Source organism: Sapajus apella, unplaced genomic scaffold, assembly GCF_009761245.1.
Source record: "Sapajus apella isolate SASKATOON/1434 unplaced genomic scaffold, GSC_monkey_1.0 scaffold10, whole genome shotgun sequence".
Lineage (NCBI taxonomy): Eukaryota > Metazoa > Chordata > Mammalia > Primates > Cebidae > Sapajus > Sapajus apella.
The window spans coordinates 6,372,403-6,380,966 of NW_022436950.1; the positions used below are offsets into that span (position 1 = coordinate 6,372,403).

Consider the following 8,564-nt stretch of genomic DNA (forward strand, 5'->3'; position numbering starts at 1 on the left):
CACACCCCCACTTCAAACCTGCATGTCTTCCCCACATCATCTCATGACACTATCAGCCAACTAACTGCTCAGACCAGCACCCTGGAGTCATCTTTGGTTCTTCTCTTTTTCCCCAACCTAATACACCAGTAATTCTTGTCATTTCTGCCTCCAAATCTGATTCAGTGTAGTCCAAATCTGACCATTTCTCAGGTCACTGCTGCTGACCTCCTTCATCCAAGGTGCCATCATCTCTTTTTAGAAGTTGGCCACAGCTCCAAGCTGTTGGCTTCCAGTTTCCTCACAGGATTCATTCTCCACAGCCTCTTCGAAAGTCATCCCTTCAAAGTACTTCTTGGATTATATCAGTCCCCTTTTTAGAACTGTCAGGTGGCTTGCCATTGTAGTCAGAACAACCCACTGCATATGACAATCTACAACAACCAACTCCAAATGATGGTCTACAGCAACGCACTGCACACAATGGTCTACAACAACCCACTTCCTATGATGATCTACAACAACCCCCTCCCTATGATGGTCTACAACAACCCACTCCAAACGATGGTCTACAGTAACCCCCTCCCTATGATGGTCTACAACAACCCACTTCCTATGATGATCCACAACAACCCACTTCCTATGATGATCTACAAAAACCCACTGCACATGATGGCCTACAAAAACCCACTTCCTGTGATAGTCCACAACAACCCATTCCCTATGATGATCTACAACAACCCACTCCCTATGATGATCTTCAACAACCCACTCCCTATGACGATCTACAACAAGCCACTCCCTATGACGATCTACAACAACCCACTTCCTATGATGATCTGCAACAACCCACTCCCTATGATGGTGTATAACAACCCACTTCCTATGATGGTCCACAACAGCCCATTCCAAATGATGGTCTGCAACAACCTATGACCTTGTCTCTCTATGCTCTCTCCCTTGATTTCTTCTTGGGCTCTTAGTGCTTTCCATTTTATATTTACAACTCCTTTCCCCAGATCTTCTAGCACTTGGTTGTCTAAAAATGTATAAGACAGAGGTTCAGAGCTCAGGCTACAAAAGATGACTGACTGGGCAAAAATCCCAAATTCGCCATTTTACTTATCTAATCTTGAGCAACTTTTATAACCCTCTGAGCTTATTTATTCATCTAGAAAACAGTGAAATTAATAATAGCATCTACCCAGAGTTCTTGTGAAAACTAAGCAAATTAACCTCATGTAAAGCACACCAAGCAACATTTTTCTTATGAACTGTTCACCATTGTGATTATTACTGTTAATACTATCAATATTATTATTAACAGCAAATAAATTACGATTTGAGCCTGATCTTTGAAGAGTCAGAGCACCACTCACCACTGGCTGTGTGAACTTGGTGACCTCTCTGTGTCCGGTTTTCTCATTTGTTAAGCAGAAATTCCACAAATTTAAATGTAACAAATGAAAATTTATACCATCCTTGGACATATTTAGTTAATACAGGTAAAGCACTCAAAATAGTGCGTGGCACACAGCAAGCATTCTGAAGTGCTCATCATCATCATTATTATATTCTAATCATTGTTCTCTTCTTCCAGGTGTCTGTTAGCCATTCCATCATCCCGAGGCCCTTGCTCATCCTCCACTATAGTCACTCTGTCATATCAGCTTGCCTTGTTTTTCATCATTGCATTGACCCCTGCTTGACATTAGTGTCTTTAGAGCATTGTTACACATCATTGGCTGTCTCTCTCTTCTTCTAGCCTTTTCACTGGTGTTTCCCCAGTGCCAGGAGCAGAGCTTGGGACATGGTAGGACTCAATAAAAGTCAAATAAACAAGCATCACATTTTTTTCATGCGTGTAAAGACTCTATCTGCACGAGGACTCTGTTCCCCAGGACTGTTATTCTGCTATGCAAGTTCATGGCCAATCATCACTGCACATCAAACCTTAATGGAAGATCTCAATGATTTTTCCCTAAGTGCATTTTGTTGTTCTCAAGTTGCTGCTGCTCAGGCAGCTGCCTCCATAGAAGATGAGCGCCTCAATGGCAATTCTCCCTTGGCTCATGTGCTCACATGCACCCTCTCATATTTACCTTCTCCCTTTACTCATTGATTTATTTCTTAATTAATCACTCAATTCATTCACTAACCTAACACTGATTGAGCACCAACTATGTATGGGCCTAATGCAGAGCACTGAAGTTACAAAGACTCATACAACTTGGTACCTGCTTGTAAGGAGTTACAATATAGCCAAGGAGGAAGATACAGAAATGGAGAATTAAAATGCAGTGGGTTTACTGATGGCTGTAGGTATTGCTTTTATAGCATTCCCCAAAAGGGGCATCAACATAGCCCAGAGGAATGAGAAAAGACTGCCCCTCCACCATGTTCCTGAAGGAGAATGAACCAAAACACAGGGTGAGGATAGCAAACTGATGGGTGTAGTTAGGGTTTGGAGTAAGGGGTAGGGTGTATGTGGAGGACAGGAGATTGAGTAGGTGGCAGGGGAACTTCTGTGGTCTGACAGAGGAGTTTGGACCTTATCTTGCAAGCAACATATAAGCAGTGAAGGACTTATCACAAGATCAATGCCAGATTTGGGATTTAGGAGGTCACCCTGTGTCTCTCTGGTGGTCAACGCAGAAATGGAAACAAAGGAACGATATGGTCACCAGCAAGAGGTGAGGAGTGTGATAGTGATGATGGAGAGGAGGGATAACTTTTTAAACATCAGGAGGTCTGGATGATTGATTGACACAGGATATGAAAGAAAAGTAAGAATTAGCTGACCTTTCTAGTTCTTTCTTGGGAGACAAGAAAGAGTTGCAATTCCTTCTAACTCACTATCACTGCACTCACTGCAACTGCAGTAGAAACTCTTAACAACACCATCAGAACTGGTAGTCGGTTTCTTTGAAGAGCATCAAAAAGTTAAAGACTCCTGAGAAGGTTCAATTTAAATTGCTGTGGTAAACAGACTAATGGCCCCCAAAAGACATCTGCATCCTAATTCCTGGAACCTGTGAATATGTCAAGCCACATGGAAAGGGGAATTAAGGTTGCAGATGACACTAAGGTTGCTAACCAGCAGATCTTAAAACAGGGAGATTATTTTGGACTCTCTGGGTAGGTCCAATGGAATCACAACAGGAAAGGGAGACAGGAGACTCAGTATCAGAGAAAGAGATGGAAGCAGAATCAGACAGATGCAACAATGCTGGTTTTGAGGACAGAGGAAGAGGCCATAAGCCAAGGAACGTGGGCAGCCTCTAGATGCTGGAAAAAGCAAGAATGCTGATTCCCAGCTAGAGCCTGTGGAAGGAATGCAGCCCCACCACCACCTTGATTTTAGCTCAGTGAGACCCGTACCGAACTCCTGAAATACAGAATCGGACGATAAGAAGTTTGTGTTAAATCAGTTTCATGATATGGGGGACTTCATTTTACCATTTTTCGAAGGAGTTTCACGCATGCTAGCTCACTTGTTTCTGTGATGCTGGGAGGCAGGTTTTATGGTTCCCGTTTTATAAATGGTGAAATTAAGGTTCAGAGAAATTAAGACACTTGCTCAAACCCTCTCAACAATGATGTGCTGGAGCAAGGACTAAGTCACTGGTCTGTGTAGGGCCCTTCCTCTGCCTTACGCTGCCTCTCCTGTCTTGAGTGATGTTCTCACACTAAATGCCACCTCTTTGGATTAAAACGTAGACAAATGCAAGATGAAAATTTTCTTTTATTTGAATTCTGAATGTAACAAGTAAGGAAATTAGTCGGTGCTTCATTCAAGGCAAGAACATGTGTTTAAATGTTCTCCAAACCCCAGTCTTTCTTCCCGCCATTCTTTCTTCCGTTTTTCTTTACTTCCTTTCTTCTTTCCTATCTGATGTTAGGCACAGGGGAAGCTACAGCAATAAATGGGACTCCAATCCTTCCCTCGGAGGGTATAAAAGGGAGTATTTGATCATAAATAGGCACATTATAAGCAGACTGTCATAAAAGCCAGGGAATCCAAGCACCTAGAACACAAAACACAGTAGAAGAAAGCTTTGAGCTTTGTTTTGAACATATCATCTCTGATCAACCACAGACTGTAGATTAAGGATTAGCTCCAATTTCTATATCTTTAGCCCTTACACACAAAAAGAGTTAAAACTCTTATGACAACCAAGAGTGGACATGCATCAGCATGGAGTCCTGGGAACCGTGGCTGCATTCCTGTGTGTTTTTACTTTTGTTAACCCTGAGTACCTTTTTCTTAATCCTAGAATAGGATGCATAGTCCAGGCTCAAATATATTCATTGCTTTCTTGTTTTCTTTCCCATAAACCATAAACATAAAAAATTAGTTCCCATGTAATGCTGTGTCTCAGGAGTAAGCAACCTGTGCCTCTGGTGCCCACCAGCCTTGGAGATGGGTATCATCTGCATGACCCTCGTGCTTCCATGGTTTCTGGCGCAGCCAGTGCCCAGTAAACATTGGTGGATTGATTAGTAACACAGTGCCATCGTACTCCAGACAGTGACATGGAGGTAAAATCAAATACCTATTTTCTGCCTGTGCTGCCACCATCCTAGATCTTGAATTCCTTTCTCGCCCTCTTTTGAGGGTAAGAAACCTCTTGTATTGGGCGACTCTTGTCTGAAAACAACCCTATTTCTAGGATCAAGCAACAGAAAGTCATTAAATGTGGACACACAGTGGGTCCCATCCTTTTCATGCTGCAGAGATGAAACAGAAATGGGTCTGAGGACTTTGCTTCACAACAGGCTACCTTCTCTTTCAGTAATGTGAAAGGATTCTTGGTAATTCCAGTGTAACCACTGAGCCCCACCACTGATACTCAGACTCAGAAGTTGCTAGATCTTCACCCCACTCTGTGACACATCTATTGTGTTTAGGGAGTCGGATAAATTTTATTTGCCAGATCCCCTTTGAAAGAGAACAGTTTGCAAGCAAACAAAAAACCAACACAATCCAAGCTTGCATAAGTAAATAAGGGATTTATCAGTTCAGGAAGTTGAAAATAGCAGGGGCATATTGTATTCAGAAGCAGCTTGATCAAGGGCTCCGGTGACACCACCAGAACTTGGTTTCCGTCTCTGTGCTTCTTGGTTTCAGCCTTCTCCATCTGGGCTTTATTCTCAGACATAAGGATCTTGCATCCACTCATGGTTGCAAGATGGTCACAGCAGCCGGAACTACCAACATCTCACTTGCAACAAAAATGGGGGAGTGTCCATTTTTCAGACGGCACAAACAAAAGTCTTGGAATTCAATCTTGAGGCTTCCAGTTGGCCTGAGATCACAGGTCTACTCTAAGCAATTGATCTTATAAGGGAATGCAACTCAATGACCACAGACCCACTCCAGAGGTGCTGTAGAGCAGAGATCACAAATCGGGAGCCAGTGGGCTGAATCCAACCCAAAGATGTGCTTTGCCAAGCCAGCATGGTGTTTTGAGATTTTTTATTTAAACACCTTTGGCTGATGTCTCCACTCTTCAGTTTCCTGAAGACCCTCCTACTCCATGCTCAGCCTGATTTACACATTGATATTACTGCCTGGATTGGGAAGATATTTAATTTTGCACACTATTATAGATAGAATTCCATGTAGCTGAACTAAGTGATCTTTGGGGATCATTTACTTTTGTGTTCCCAGTATCTAGCATAGTACCTGCACCACAAAGGGCATACAGAGATGCTTACAGAATTACAGTCGTTAATCTACTGATCAAGGGGTCGGGTGTGATGACTCATACCTGTAATCCCAGCTGCTCAGGAGGCTGAGGTGAGAGGACAGCTTCAACCCAGGCTGCAGTGGCTTATGATCACACCACTGCACTCCAGCCTGAGCAACAGAGCAAAACCCCATCTCTAAAAATAAAAATAAAAAAAATCCTCTCAATCAGAGACTCTATGGGACTAGAGGATTGGTTCCAGCTTAATTAGACATCAACCGTAGGCCTTGGGAAAATCTCTGTGCCTCAGAAGGACACAGTGAAGATAAAAAGGATTGTGTGTGCATGCAAGTGCCCGAAGGCTGTATCTGTAAGAGGTCAGGCTGGATTCTGTGACAAACAACCCTCATCTCTGAAGATTAATGCAAGAAAAGTCTATTTCTTGCTCTTGCCCAAGTTGAATGTGGGCATTTAGCAGGCAGCTATTCACTTGGGATTCAAGGGCCCAGTCTTCTCCACTCTGTGGCTCTGGTATCCCCTGGACCTTAGAGCCTCCTGTAAGATCCTCTGTTAAGTCCAGCAGAGAAGGGAAGAGTAAGAGAATGAGAGGCTGGGACTGGAAGTAACAATATTACTTCCAACTACACTGCACTGGCCAGAACTCAGCCCCGTGGCTGCACCTACCTTAAAGAGTGACTGGGAAATGTCTGGCTGTGTGACCAGAAAGAAAAGAAAATGAGGTTTATTAACAACTACCCAGTCTCTACCAGAGGCTATAAGGCAAATGATGGGCTTTATTCACCTTTAATGACAGCCTCCACACCTTTATCCTCGAGGCCTTGATATGACATTTAATGCTTCATGGAAAAACCAAAATAGGAAATATTTCCCTTCTTCATTGTAAGATATAAAGAGTTCAATTTCTCAGGCCAATCATGAAGAAAAAGAAGGGAAAGAAGAGAAAGAGAAAACACAATGAGAAAGAGAAGTAGAAGTGAGTTTGTTCTGCAATCACGTGTTTCCAGGAAATCGTGTTCCAAATTCCCAGGCTAACGTTATAATATTGGATGTTGCTGATCATGTGACTTTCATTATAGGGAACTGTTTTACTTACAGAAAATAGAAGGCCGGGCATAGTGGCTCACACTTGTAATTCTAGCACTTTGGGAGTCCCAGACGGGTGAATCATCTGAGGTCTGGAGTTCGAGACCAGGCTGGCCAACATGGTGAAACCCCGTCTCTACTAAAAACACAAAAATTAGCGGGGCATGGTGGTGCACACCTGTAATTCCAGCTATTCGGGAGGTTGAAGCAGGAGAATTACTTGAGCCCAGAAGGTGGAGGTTGTTGCAGTGAGCCAAGATTGCACTACTGCACGTCAGCCTGGGCAACAGAACAAGGCTCCATCTCAAAAAAAAAAGAACTTCCCATTGTACAATATTTAACAGAAAATGGTCAATTTGTACCTTCCAAAACACATGGAAAGAAAAACACTATTTGAACTAGTTCTTTACTGGTATGTTTAACTTTCGAAGCTTGCATACTCTCATGATGATTTCCTAAGCTTTCCAGAGAGCTTTCCTTCTTTACTTCTCTCCTCACACAACGCATATGAACCAAAAAGGCATGAGCTAAAGGCACATGCACACCTTGGAGACAGATCTCTTATCGACTTAGATTGTCCCATTTAATTTTCAAATGCAGTTAGTAATTGTACCAAAAGCTCTAGACTTCAGTTCATTTAATTCTCTAAATCACCCTATGTAGTTGATATCATTATTCTGTTTCACAGATGAGAAAACTGAGGCTCAAAAATGTAAAGCAATTTGCCTGTTTCAGCTTGCTGGCAAGTATCAGGGCCAAACATGGAGCCACAGTTTACCTGACACTCCACAACCCATGCTCTTAGTAACAAAAGTCAGTTTCCTGGTTAGGACTCGGGGATGACAGTGGTGGCTGCTACTGCTGCTGTTATTGATGATTTGCTTATTCCTGTCATTTGTCTGAATGATTGTTTTGGGGAAGTGGATTCAGAACCCTAGCTGAAATCTCAGTCCTTGCTTACAGAGTTCATTTCCTTGTGGCATCACTTGTCTACACTGTACCCAATGGCATAGTAGGTGGTTTGGGCTGTAAACTCACTCTCCTGCCAATCTGGACCCGGCTTCTTCTCCTGCAAGATTCAGAAGCAAGGACATTCTGCTGAGGCTCTGAGGGAGCCATGTTCAGAATGGAAGGCAGCTGAAGTGTCCCTACGGTGTTCCTGGTCATCCCAATCTTCTTTGGTGTTACCATTTAAGATTATAAAGCCTGGTGGAAACAGAAGATGTAAAAGGAGCACCGAATCCCAAACTTTGCAGATGCCCATAGTGTATTGACAAAAAGGTTCTGCCACTGAAAGCAGTTAAAAGCAATTATTGAAAGCAATTTAAATTCCAAATACACTGTATTTCAGAGAAAAAAAAAACCTGCAATGAAACGTCACTCTTATGAAAAATATATGAGGTTGCTTCCAGTAATTATAGATCAGTGTGGATGTGTTTCTTTCATCAGCCATTAATTTATATTAATTATTTATTGAGTCCTGTGATGTTGTGTGATTAAAACCACTTAGGACTGGGTGCTCAAATGTGTTCTTTAAAGGGACAGATTATAGATTCCATTTCAAGATTTTTTTTTCTCCTGTGACTTACATGGAAAGAAAGAAAAGCAGTTGAGATCTAAATCAATTCAATCCTTAAAATGAAGTAATTTCCCCCACTCTTAAAGTTATGGTGAGCATTTTTACAACTTTTTTGGCCATTAACTTCTCCAGCTCCATAGCAGATGCTATTATTAAGAACATTCTTGGTGGTTCAAAATAATAGTTATCTTAGGAATTGACCTGACTCA

The 8,564-nt window shown here is 42.3% G+C and overlaps 1 long non-coding RNA gene across 1 annotated transcript; it reads right to left on the reverse strand.

The window, feature by feature from the left end:
• Nucleotides 1-3,704: 3,704 nt before the first annotated feature.
• LOC116551498 lies at nt 3,705-6,817 on the reverse strand. The gene is made up of 2 exons (XR_004268971.1): nt 6,787-6,817; nt 3,705-4,007 (listed from the first exon to the last, which is right to left on the reverse strand). It is a non-coding gene; the product is annotated as an uncharacterized LOC116551498 (long non-coding RNA).
• Between the last annotated feature and the right edge of the window lie 1,747 nt (nt 6,818-8,564).